Genomic DNA, 13896 nt, shown 5'->3' with positions numbered 1-13896 from the left:
CCCCAGATTCCATAAATGGCAGATCAACCTATTACAAAAGCTAAATCTGTATATGTGTACAAATTTTAGTAATGATATTTTTGTCATTATTCCCTAAGCAATAAGAATAGCCAATATTTACATAGTATTCGGACAATATGACCTATATTAAGTAATCTAAAGCTATTTTAAAGTCTATGGAATCGTATGTGAAGGCTATGCACAAATCTTGCTATTGAGAGTCAATGACTTCATGGATCCACAACAGACAACTTCTTCAGAGAGCCCAAAGAACGACCATACATGTCACATGTGCTATAGCTTTTTAATGTTCAAATGATTGTTTAAATTGGGCATCATGTTTGCTGCCAGCACTCCTGAAAATGGCCAGTCCTTTAAAAATCACCCCTTCTTGTCTGTAGATGCATCTTCTTAATGTCTTCAGGGGTCATAATTTGTGAGCTTTCTTTTAACAGAACCACATCTATGTGACATATAATGATGGTCATAGTGCATTTACTAACTTGATATTTTACAAGCAAATGAATTTCTAAAATCTTTAAAGGCAGAACTCACATAGATTAGTTATATGTTGTTAGTTTTAGCTGTCACCTTGACAGGTAAGAAAGTTTCATTTGATAAAATAATAAAAATGATTAAATGACTTTTCTAGATTAAGTCAACCTGTGGTGTGTCTGGAGGAAAATGTCTTGATTTTTACTAAATGAGAGGGTTCACCATCCCTATGTAGTTTGTCTTGATTTGTATAAGAAAACAAGTTATGTATAAGCCAGCCTTGAGGCAGCCATAAAGCAGCTTGCCTCATAGTTCATGCTGTACTTCTTTGGCTGTGAAGTGAGTTCTTTGGTCATAGTTAATGCTGTGCAGAAGAGTAAGAAGGCCTGCATTCAAATTTCTCCCTTGACTTTTCCTCACTGCTGGACTATAATCTAGAATTGTAAGCTGAAATACACCTTCTTCTTGTTGTTTTAGGACAAAGTGGGGTTAATAAAAGCAACATAATAAAATAAAAACACTTGACTTCCTTTGCTCTGTTTCCTTGCCCCTACTCCCTATCTGTTTTCACTTCCTCCTCAGTCACTCTTTCTCACCCCTTTGTCTGCTTACCCAGCAGAAAGATCATTCCACATGGAACTAAGCTAACTGTTCTAGTGTAGATTCTTTTTTTATTATTATTATTATTTTCTAGTGTAGTTTCTATTGCTATTAAGAAATACTATGAATAAAAATGGGGGATATAAACAAACAGGTGTGGGCTTATAGGAAATATTATGAGAAGCCTTAACCCCTCGTTGGAACATCCTGTGTCAGTTCTAGAACTAGCAGTGGTGGTGTCCGAGGTCTGAGTAGGTTCAGAAGACCATTGCCCCCAGGGGCGAGACGTGCTCCATGCCAATTGACTAACTCCATGTTTTCCTCCAATTTTGAAAGTCATTTAAGGTTCTTAAATTATTTTTTCCCTTTTTTTTAAATTTTTCATCAATTACACTTTATTCATTCTGCATCCCCCCATTAGCCCCCCCTCCTCCCCTCCCAATCCCACCCTCCCTCCTCCCTCTGCTTGCATGCCACTCCCCAAGTCCACTAATAGGGGAGGTTCTCCTCTCCTTTCTGATCTTAGTCTGTCAGTTCACATCAAAAGTGGCTGTATTGTCCTCTACTATGGCCTGGTAAGGCTGCTCCCCCCCAGAGGGAGGTGATCAAAGAGCAGGCCAATCAGATTATGTCAGAGGCAGTCCCTCTTCCCATCAGACCTCTACTCTTGCCTGATGCGTCTAAAACAAAAAGGGGGAACTGTAGAGAGCTGCGGAATGCTGTGCCTTAAAGATGGAGCTGGTTTCCGCCTTTCACCTTCCCGATGGTGAGTGCTCTCTGTCACGAACAATTCCACATTTGGCTAAGGCTGAGGATCTGGCTTGCTTCCATGTATGTGGACCTATCTGCATTGCCCCCGTGGCACGCCTGGGTTGGCTACCCAGAGGCTATTTAAGCTGTGGGCTGGCTTTCCCCAGGGTCAGATGATTGTTCAAGGTTCCTGAATAAACTGCATTGAAAAAAAAAAAAAAAAGAAAGAAATACTATGAGCAAAGTAGCTAAAGGGACAAAAGGGTTTTCTGGTAGTGTCAGAGAGATGGAGTCCATAATAGTGGAAAAAGCATGACAGCAGGGACTGGTCCATCACACTAAATCACAAATCAGAAAGCATAGAGAAATCTAAAAATCACACTGGACTATAAAACCTAAAATCCCACCCTTGGTGACATCTTTCCTCCGAGAAGGCTCCACTTTCCCAAATAGTATCACCAAGTGGGAACCAATAATTAAACACTTGAAACTATGGGAAAACTTTCACAGTCAAAGTGTAAATCATCCCAGCATAATAGCCTGATTGAGAGTCCAGGAAGGGAAGCACCCTTTTCTTCTCCAAGGATTCTATGAATTCCTAGACTGTGTTGCTATGGCCATATCCCCATCACATAACTAGTGATGATAACCAGAACAATGTTGGCTGGCCAAATCTCAGCCTCACAAACCCTTGAGCACCATGGAGGATGGCAACAGCACAAAGTTATAGGCTAAAAACAGGTGTTGTGCAGGAGCTCTATGGAGAACTGCGGTGTGACTACAAGAGAGAGAATGATAGGAGGCCATGTCTGCTTACTAGACCTGGGTCTCCCTGCTTACCCTCTTCTCTCCGAATTTACAAATGGTATCTTGTCAAAGCCTTTTTTTCTAATGGTGGTGGAGATTATGAACCTTCTCTGAACTGGTCTGACTGCCATTAAAAAAGAAAAAAATAGGCTTGACTACGTGGCTTGAATAATGACAATTTGAGGGTTATTGGTATTGGTGGTTTGTGTGTTTGTGTGGGTGTGTGTGTTTCTAGAGGCTAGAAGCCTGAGACCTAAGACCATGATGTCACACAGTTGAAATATTGATACTTGCCTAGTTCTTCTTGTGTTTCCTTATTTCCTTACCTTGGTACCTGCATGGATCAGGAGAGGACAAGAGGGGAAATCAAATGACAGAGGGAGGGAAAATAAAAGGGAAGGTGAGCACAAACATGCCTTTGGAAATACTACTAGAACATCAATCCATTTTGTAATATAATATAACCCCAATTGCCACAAAAATCCCCCATCTGAATGTATTATCACAGCCAAGATTAGAGGTCCATTCCTCAGTTGAGGGATATCTATGTTGTTTCCAGCTTCAGGCTATTACAAATAAAGCTGCTATGAACATTGTTGAGAGAATGTTGGGAGAAGAGGGAGGAAGGTTGGGACTGGAAGGAGATGAAGAGCATACAGCTGGGATACAAAGTAAATAAATTTTAATAATTAATAAATAAATTAACCATACGGAGAAACTGCAGACTTAGCAAGAAGGCAGGCTTACCTTTTAAGCTGCCAAAGGCAAAGACCAAAAAACAAAACAAACAAACAAAATTCCCACCACCTTTTCTGCTGAATGACAGTGAATGACCAGGTATTTTTCCTCCAGTTGACAAAGCATAAAGGTCTCCAACAGCCAGGTGGTGTGATCCTTGCTGCTTTCTGCTTTCTTGATCCTCCATCATTTTAGCATCTCCTCTGCTCACTGCTTTCGTGGTCCTCCATCACTTTAGCATCTTCTCTTTAAAGGAATGTGCAACTAGGGCACAACTCTGTTGTGACAATTTGAGTCACAATATACAGTGCTGCAGGGAGCAGGCAGGACAGTGAACAAACTTCCCAGTGCTCAGTTCTCCAGCAAGCCATTACACAAGCCAGTTCATGTCAAGGGAAAGATGGAAGGCCTACCTGAATTTCTTTCATTTCTTTCATCTTTCAGCCAAGCTGAAAGATGAGTGTGCAGATGTGTACACATGTGTGTTTTTTGCTACACATACAAATATGTAGTAGTTGCGATGTATATTTGTGTAGTACATGGATGTAAGTACATTGGTGCACAAGCTCATGTGTATGCACACAGAGGCTAGAACAGGATATCTGGCATCTTTTTCTATGGCTTTCCATCTTCCACTGAACTGGCAGCTCACTGTTTCAGCTGGATGGACAGTGACCTCTCAGGTTTACTTGTTTCTTGCTCAATGCTGGGGATACAAGCACCCACAGCTGTGCTCTGCTTTTTACAAATTCAGGTGACAAAGCTTACAGAGCAAGCACTCTTACCCACCGTGTGGTCTTCCAGCATATAGACAAATGTCATTTGTTCTGTGCTCTCTCAGAGGTGCCAGGTTTGCCATTTATCCATGGTTCCAACCATGCCCCCAGCCCTCCTCTAGTCTCTGTTCTGATTTTAATTTTTTAAAAATATTTATTCATTTTATTTTTAGAAATGGTCTTATGCATCTCAGTCTATCCTTGAGTTCATCATGTGGTTAAGGATGACACGGAACTTCTGATACTCCTGCCTTCACCTCCCAAGAGCTAGAATTATAACTATAACCCACTGTGTCTGCGTTATACAACACTAGGGATTTGACCCAGGGTTTTGTGAATGCAAGCCAAAAAAATCTACTGACTAAGGCACATCTTTAACTCAAAATTTACTCAACAATTTTATTTAATTGGTATCTCTAAACTTGATAGGTAGAATTAAAACAAACAAAGAAAAAAAAAAACAACAAAAATCAGAGCTCTTGTATTTCAGGCTGACCTCAAACTTGCAATGTGGCCAAGGATGACCTTTAGCTCCAGATCCTCCTTCCACATCCAGAGTTCTAGCATAATAGGTATATTCCACCACACCCAGTTTATGAAGCCCTGGAGATCAAGCCTGAACAGGATTCATACTAGGCAATCAGTCTGCTGGACAAGTTTCATCTTCAGTCTTTGCTGTGATTCCTTTCCTAAATTTAATTTGAGAGAGAGAGAGAGAGAGAGAGAGAGAGAGAGAGAGAGAGAAAGAGAGAAAGAGACAGAAAGACAGAAAGAGAGAGAGAGAAAGAGAACAAGTACATATGTATATATTGTGGTGTGTGTGTGTGTAAACATGACAAAACAAGTTTGGGGAACTGGTTCTCTATCTCCTTTAGTGGGTTTAGAGGATGAAACTGGGTTCTCCAGATTCACTCAGCTGGCACTTTATGCCCTGGACCATCTCACCCACTTTCTTCCCTGAGTTCTACATGATTGTTACCTGCCAACTTAGCAGCTGGAATTTATTCAGTTTCCATTTCTTTTGGCACTTATAACCAATCTCTATGTTATAAATTCAAATCAAACCAGATGTGCTGAGACTTTTACTGACTATTTTTTGTAATAAGCTTAATAACTGGAAGGCTCAAACAAAATTAATCAAAAATTAAAACGTAGGGAATTTAAGCCACTGACTATTTAAATAGGCTTAAAAGGTTACCAGAAGAAGAAAACTAGGATCAGTGTGTTTGAGTAATGAAAAAAGAAACTAAACTGAATTAAAGCTGGAAATGCTGTCCCTTGACTTTCAGTTTCTTTTATAAATGAGGTGTCAGGTCCTTTATTGCTTTGGGGATTAAAAAATAAACCCATTTATGTATAAATGTAAAACTGGCAAATGACTGTATGGGAAATCTCTCTGCAGACTCTCTGCAGAAAACAGGCTTTGTAAAAGAGGAAAGAACATCTGTCTTGGGTCAGATAGATCAGCGTCATGTTCAAATGACCACAGGCAAGAGCTCAACTGTTAGGACTTGCTGAGTTATTGGTTCTTGTTTGTACATGGAATAGGAGCACAACTGATAAAGGTGGGTGGTGCTGATTGTACCCAGAACCTAGTGTCTGCTGTGGATACTCAGTATAGGTGAGTTAGTCATTTCAGGGAGAAATATGGACTGAAGAGTTACAGCAGAAGTCAGCCTGCCTGATCCTAAAACATGCATCTCCTGAGTTCATTTTAGTTGAATATAAAAAGCCACCTCTATGTTCAGATTTGAACTTGGGCCTTTGAAATAGGACCGGAAAGATAAATATTTTCTCAACTTAATAGATGCATTGGGTAAGCTCTGGGTAAAGTTATTAAGTGATGACTGAAAGCCTCTATGGTCCACAGTGGAGCAAGTACTGAATCTCAACTTTCTAAAGCCAGGGGCTGTGCCTCCCCTTGCCCCCGAAGTCTAACACTCTGTAACTAACATGCCTTGTACCTGTGTCCTGTGGCCCTGCTTCTCCACACTCAGTTTCACTCTGGGACAAATCAGATATGAAAGACAAGAGAATCTCTGAGAGAAGCAACAAAACACCCATACCTCAAGGAAGGCTCTGTTCTATCACAGGGGTGGGACTGATGCTACTGAATCAAAAATCTACAGAAAGAAGACACTGAGGATATTCTCTTCATTAATCAACTTCTTCCCTCCCCCTCCACATTTATGTGTGTGTGTGTGTGTGTGTGTGTGTGTGTGAGAGAGAGAGAGAGAGAGAGAGAGAGAGAGAGAGAGATGCCAAGGTATATGTATAGACACTGGGTGACAATATTTGGTAATTGTTTCTATTCTTCCACCACGGGATCCCAGGACCAACCTCCTGCTGTGAACCATGTACCACTATATCTATTACCTTCTGAGCCACCTAGTGGACTCCCAACATTTTTTTTTAAGATAGGATCTCTCTTGATTGGCCTGCTCTTTGATCACCTCCCCCTGGGGGGGAGCAGCCTTACCAGGCCATAGTAGAGGACAATGCAGCCACTTTTGATGTGAACTGATAGACTGAGATCAGAAAGGAGAGGAGGACCTCCCCTATCAGTGGACTTGGGGAGTGGCATGCATGCAGAGGGAGGAGGGAGGGTGGGATTGGGAGGGGAGGAGGGAGGGGCTTATGGGGGGATGCAGAATGAATAAAGTGTAATTGATGAAAAAAAAACAACAACAACAAAAAAAGAAAACTTGTAAATCTCCAAGTATCTTTAATTTACTCTAGGGCTTGATTAAATTTGATTGATATAGAAAAAAAAAGATAGGATCTCTCTGATGGGTGTAAGGTGAAATCTCAGGGTCATTTTGATTTGCATATCCCTAATGGCTAATGACGTTGAGCATTTCTTTAAGTGTTTCTCTGCCACTCAATATGGCTCTACAGAGAATTCTCTGTTTAGCTCTGTTCCCCATTTTTTAAGTTTGTGGCTTTTCAGCTTCTCTAGTTCTTCATATATATTGGATATTAGCCCTCTGTCAGATAAAGGGTTAGTGAAGATTCTTTCCCAAGCTGTAGGCAGTCGTTTTGTTTTGATGATGGTGTCATTTGCTTTACAAAAGCTTTTCAGTTTTGTGAGGTCCCATTTATTGATTGTTGCTCTTAGAGCCTGTGTTGTTGGTGTTCTGTTCAGGAAGTTGTCTCCTCTACCAATGAGTTCTAGGGTTTTCTCCACTTTTTCTTCTAACTGATTTAATGTGTCTGCTTTTATGTTGAGGTCTTTGATCCACTTGGACTTTAGTTTTGTGCAGGGTGATAAGTATGAATCTATTTGCATATTTCTACATAGAGACATCCAGTTAGACCAGCACCATTTGTTGAAGATGCTCTTTTTTCCATTGTATGGTTTGGACATCTTTGTAAAAGATCAGGTGTCGATAAGTGTGTCAGTTTATTTCTGGGTCTTCTGTTCGGTTCCATTGTTCCACCATTCTGTTTCTATGCCAGTACCATGTAATTTTTATAACCATTGCTCACCTTACACCCATCAGAATGGCCAAGAAGAAAAACTCAAGTGACAACACATGCTGGAGAGGCTGTAGAGAAAGGGGAACCCTCCTCCACCGCTGGTGGGAATGTAAACTTGTACAACCACTCTGGAAATCAATCTGGCACTTTCTCAGACAACTAGGAACAGCACTTCCTCAAGATCCAGCCATACCACTCCTAGGCATATATCCAAAAGAGGCTCAAATACAGAATAAGGACATTTGCTCAACCATGTTTGTAGCAGTTTTATGTGTAAGAGCCAGAAGCTTGAAACAGCCCAGATGCCCCTCAACTGAAGAATGGATGCAGAAATTGTGGCACATCTACACAATGGAGTATTACTCTGCAATGAAAAATAAGGAAATCATGAAATTTGCAGATAAATGGTGGGACCTGGAAAGGATCATCCTGAGTGAGCTGTCCCAGAAGCAGAAGGACACACACAGTATATACTCACTCATATAGACATATAATATAGGATAAACCTACTAAAAATCTATGCATCTAAAGAAACTAATCAAGAGAGAGGACCCTGACTAAAAGGCTCAATCCCCATCCTGAAAGGAAAAGAGGATGGACATCAGAAGAAGAAGAAAATAGGAAACAATCTAGAAAGCTGCCACAGAGGGCCTCTGAAAAGCTCTGCCCTGCAGACTATCAAAGCAGACACTGAGACTTATGGCCAAATGTTGGGCAGAGTGCATGGAATCTTATGTAAAAAGTGGGAAATAGTAATATCTGGAGAGGACAGGAACCTCACAAGGAGAGCAACAGAACCAGAAAATTTGACCACAGGGGTCTTCTCAGAGACTCATACTCCAACCAAGTACCAGGCATGGAGATAACCTAGAAGCCCTGCACAGATGTAGCCAATGGCAGTTTAGTGTCCAAGTGGGTTACATAATAATGGGAAGAGGGACTGCCTCTGACATAATCTGATTGGCCTGCTCTTTGATCACCTCCCCCTGAGGGGGGAGTAGCCTTACCAGGCCACAGAAGATGACAATGCAGCCACTCCTGATGAGATCTGATAGACTAAGATCAGAAGGAAGGAGAGGAGGACCTCCCCTATCAGTGGACTTGGGGAGGGGCATGTGTGAAGAAAGGGGAGGGGGGTGGGGCTTATGGGGGGATACCAAGTGATAAAGTGTAATTAATAAAATAAAATTAAATTTAAAAAAATATAGGATCTCTCCTTGAACACAAAGCTCACCATTTCAACTAGGTTAGATGGCCAGTGAGCTTTTTGTAATCTTGTGTATTCATCCCCAGTGCTGGGCCTTCAAACTTTATGGCCATCAGTGCTCAGCTTTTATCTGGGTGCTGGGGATTTAAATTAAGGTAGTTTTTCTTACCTAGCAAGTGCTCACATTCAGTGAGTCTTTTTTTTTTTAATTTTATTTTTTTCTTGTTAGTTACATTTTATTAACTTTGTATCCCAGCTGTATCCTGCTCCCTCATTCTCTCCAAATCCCACCCTCCCTCCCTCATCTCCACCCTGCCTCTTTCCAAGTCCATTGATAAGGGGGGGGCTCCTCCCCTTTAATCTGACCCTGTTTGATCAGGTATCTTCAGGACTGGCTGCAAAGTCCTCCTCTGTGGCCTAACAGGACTGCTCCTCCCTTGGAGGGGGGGGAGGTCAAAGAGCCAGCCATTGAGTTCCTGTTAGAAATAGTCCTTGTTCCCCTCACTATGGGAAACCAATTGGTCTCAGTGAGTCATTTTGCTAGCCCCAAAATGTCCTTTTAACTCTACAATGTGAATGGAGGACTAGCTTACCTAGTTCCAGGCAGTTTTTATCTGCAAGGGATTCGGATCCAAAATTAATGGAGGAAATGTTTTAACCCAAGGCTGCTTCTTGGCAGTTTGGTTTGCTCAAGATTAACCTTCTGTTCTTTAAAGGAGCTGTTTCTCTTTAACCCTTTCACCCAGTATGATTTTCTGCTCTTCTTGGCCCTTTGCGTCAAACAGGGGTTGTATGAACTGGACACCAGAAGTATGTGGAGCAGGACAGGGCAGCAGTTTTGGGAAACTCTCCATTAAGAGGTCTGAACCCTTTTGTACTCCTTTTTCCAGTGGTGCTACTTGCTTCAAAAGCACTTCCCTCTCTACCTGAATACTCTATTTTCACAACTCTGTAATCTTCAAAAGTGAGAGAAACGAGTGGTATTTCTGATTTCCTTATTTCATCCACTTTTTGTTTCTCATATCACTCCATATCAACTCACAAGTTTTCCAATTTTTTAACCATTCTCCCAATCTTTTTAAAAAGGGAATTCAGGAAGATGAAGAAGCAAAACTAGAAAATCCCCTTTGGGAGTAAAGCAGAGAAAACTGGTAGCAGCTGCAGGAAATATTTTTCTCATATCCTGAAATGGTATATTCATTTCTCTGTACCGTGCTGTCTCCTTTATGGCATTGGAAAATAGATTTTCCATTATTCCATGTCCTACGCCTGGGTACCAATTATTAGCGTACCTTTTCAACTATTTTATTTACACTTCTTTTTTTTTTTTTTTTTTTTTTTTTCAATGCAGTTTATTCAGGAACATTGAACAATCCTCGGACCCCGGGGAAAGCCAGCCCACAGCTTAAATAGCCTCTGGGTAGCCAACCCAGGCGTGCCACGGGGGCAATGCAGATAGGTCCACATACATGGAAGCAAGCCAGATCCTCAGCCTTAGCCAAATGTGGAATTGTTCGTGACAGAGAGCACTCACCATCGGGAAGGTGAAAGGCGGAAACCAGCTCCATCTTTAAGGCATAGCATTCCGCAGCTCTCTACAGTTCCCCCTTTTTGTTTTAGACGCATCAGGCAAGAGTAGAGGTCTGATCTCTGATATTAGAAATAAATTGGGACTTTGTACAGATGTTCATTTAGGTGTCATCCACCCACAGAGCATCAGACCCGTCCGATACCTTTTTCTCAGAGGCGGGACCTGGGGCATCAACCCGCATGCAATCAGACATGCTCTTCTCTGGGTCCAAAGCGGCTGACCCTGAGTGCAGTGCTTAGCCTCGCATCCTGAGCGTATCATTTTAGCTTTTTATGGTATCCAACCATGCTTGGGGAAAATGTCCTGCTTCAATGGCTGTAAAGGCCTGAATGATCATGGCTGCATCACACTGTTGTGAGACTCTAATCTTGCATATATACCACAGGCAAACCAAGGAGACCAACACCAGAAGGCCTGCTAGCACTCCCATGCCTGCCCATTCCTTCAGATGATTCATGGCTGCAGCAATCCATGTTGATAATCCTGTGGGTAGTCCTGCGTCCACTCTGGTAGAATTTACTGTGACAATGGCCACTCTCAGCTGCTCCATCGTAGTATCGAATTCTCCAGTCCAATTACCTAAAATATAGCTCGACAATTGTTTAGACAGATTTGCAGCACAGGAAAAATTCTCATGTTGTATGCTAGTGACACAAAGTCCAGCATACTTTCATTGACAGCCAGGTTGAGCGATTTGCCATAGGGTATCAATTTGCTCCTGCAAGAGGTCAATCCTCTGATTGAACACCATCAAGCTTCCTTTTAGTTCTTACATCATTTTCTGCCTTCTCCACTCCAATCCCTTCCAACACCCCAATACCAGGTAGGAGAGAGAGTTAGTTGGTGGAGGAAAGAGCAGAGTTCTCTTTAGCTACTTCCTGCTGGCTAGGGCCAGGCCCTGAGTTTACTTCGGGCAAGCCCAATCCTCCTTTCAGTATATCTCCAACTTCTCATCTAACTGCATCACCAGCAATCAGGAGCAGCAGCGGGGAAGCCTTCTTTTTCAGAGCTCCCCTCTCTCTCTGGGCCATGGCATTTATTCCCTCTGAGTCCTCAGATTTAAACTATATGCAACTGGCAAAGAACCCCTCTCAGGGCCTGTACTAGGCAAAGAGCTCCTGTGTGCAGTCTGAATCAAGCCCATATCTTATACCTGGGTTCAAAAGAAAACCATATGATCAAGGAGCAGGCAACCGAGTTCACGTCAGAGATTGTCTTTTCTCTGCTTAGGAGGGAACCCACAAGCTATCTATGGGCTACATCAGAGCAGTGGATTTAGTTCCCCCCCACCACGTACTTGATCAGTTCTCCCTGGTCGGGCGACATAACCAGCCCACAGAGAAAGGGGATCCAAGCAGTCCTGATAGGCTAGAGTCAGACAGTAGGGGAGGAAGACTTACCCTATCAGTGGACCAGGGAAGAGAATAGGAGGGAGGACAGGATTGGGAGAAGATGAGGAACAGAGCTATAACCAGAACAAAAAGTGAAAAGAAATTGTAAATAATAATAATAACAATAAATAAGGAACATGTTTTTATACACAGTAAGACCCAAGAAGAGGGCCACTAACAACACACTAATCAGCAGGTGCATTTTCAATCTGAATTTCAAAAAAGGCAGGGAGAAACTGAGCAACTGTCAGAGACTAAAGGAATAATGGCCTCTGATGTCAAACAGGATGCTGAGATCCTGGCTGAGAAGGTGGTCTTGATGCTTGTACAATTTGAAGTGCTATACTTGATACTATGAAGGACTTACTAATAAACTTGCTTAGAAAATATTCAATTACACAAGGCAGAATGTAGCTAAAGGAACAGTGCCTCCAATATGACTGGAAGTTTTTAGAAGTCTACTAACCAGGCTTGTTAGAAACTGCAAGGAATGTTTTTTTAAACATAATTGAAAGTTGCTAAGAAAGTTTTCTGCTAACATTCACAAAGATTGATCTGCAATTATGCTCCATTCTCACAAACAAAGGAGACAACCTTCACTTACAATTGGCCATTAGGTCCATCCTCAAATCAAGGAACATGACTCTAATAGGCAGCTCAAAGTGGGCAACACAGAGACACAACCAGCATTAAGTCCTGATCTACCATTAAGTCACCTGTGCTCTTATCAGGAAAAGTCTAGTTTTTCCAGGTGGGCATGATCAACCTGATTAGTAACTATTGGAAAAAAAATTAGTGAATTGGAGATAACCTAGAATCCCTGCACAGATGTAGCCGATTGCAGTTTAGTGTCCAAGTGGGTTACATAGTAATGGGAAGAGGGACTGCCTCTGATATAAACTGATTGGTCTGCTCTTTGATCACCTTCCCCTGAAGTGGGGAGCAGCCTTACCAGGCCACAGAAGATGACATTGCAGTCACTCCTTATGAGATCTGATAGTCTAAGATCAGAAGGAAGGAGAGGAGGACCTCCCCTATCAGTGGACTTGGGGAGGGGCATGCATAAAGAAGGGGGAGGGAGGGTGAGATTGGGAAGGAGGCAGGAGGGGTTTATGGGGGGGATACAAAGTGAATAAAGTATAATTAATAAAAGTTAAAAAAATAATCCTTCATCTCTCAATGTCCAAATGGCCAGATTTACAGTCTCCTGTCTGTGTTTAAATTGGTAAAAGTATAACCTTGGGCAGGGAACTGAAAGAGATTTAAGGATCATTGCATATATGAGATGCATAAGCCTAAGTTGTATGTATGTGTGTATCTAAGCGTGTATGGATGAATGGATATATATTATATGTATATGGATGTATACAAAATCTTCTATTCAAGGCCAACTTTTCTTTGGGCATCAGGCAGAGCAGACTATATTAAAGAGCTTTCCCTTTATTAACTTTTATATATGCAGACTGATTGCTCACTGATAAGGTATATTAATTCTAGAATAGTGGACACAAAGGAGATAGTAAGAGAAAACTGAAGACTCTAAATATGGAGATGGAAGCATGAACAGTTGACATCAACATATTTCCTTCCCTGTGTTCTCAGGTAAATTGTTACTGTTAGGGATATTTGCAGAGTGCTGTACAAATTCTGCCTGTGCAGTTTTAGTTCATTTTCTTTATATGGCTATGTGTGTTGTGCATGCATATTTCCAGGTATTTTGGCAGAAGTGTGTGGTGGTATGCACACACATATGTATAAGTGCATGTGGCAGCCAGAGGTTGACTTCAGGTGACTTCCATAATCAATTTTCCCTTTTAATTTGCTGGGTCAGTATTGTTGCTGACTTGGACATCAACAATTGACTTATATATTATCTGTCTTGTCTCTAGATCCCCTCTTTGCCTCTGGGTGCTGGTATTACAGAAGGTTGCCATAACCACCTGGGTTTTAAGGATCAGAACTCTGCCTCTCACACTTTGGTAACAAGTACCTTATTCACTGAGCTGTCTCCCCATCCCTTAAGTGCAAATTTATTACAATATTTAAAAATTGAAAAGTATA

General features: G+C 41.7%; 1 protein-coding gene across 2 annotated transcripts in view; it reads left to right on the top strand.

The window, feature by feature from the left end:
- Positions 1 to 13896, top strand: part of LOC110560660 (contactin associated protein family member 5) — a 755447-nt gene that overhangs the window by 246386 nt on the left and 495165 nt on the right. The gene's annotated exons all lie outside the window — the stretch shown is intronic.

Source organism: Meriones unguiculatus, chromosome 18, assembly GCF_030254825.1.
Source record: "Meriones unguiculatus strain TT.TT164.6M chromosome 18, Bangor_MerUng_6.1, whole genome shotgun sequence".
NCBI classification, from domain to species: Eukaryota; Metazoa; Chordata; class Mammalia; order Rodentia; family Muridae; genus Meriones; species Meriones unguiculatus.
The sequence above is the reverse complement of the archived record's forward strand: the minus strand, read 5'-3'. Positions and strand labels throughout refer to the sequence as shown.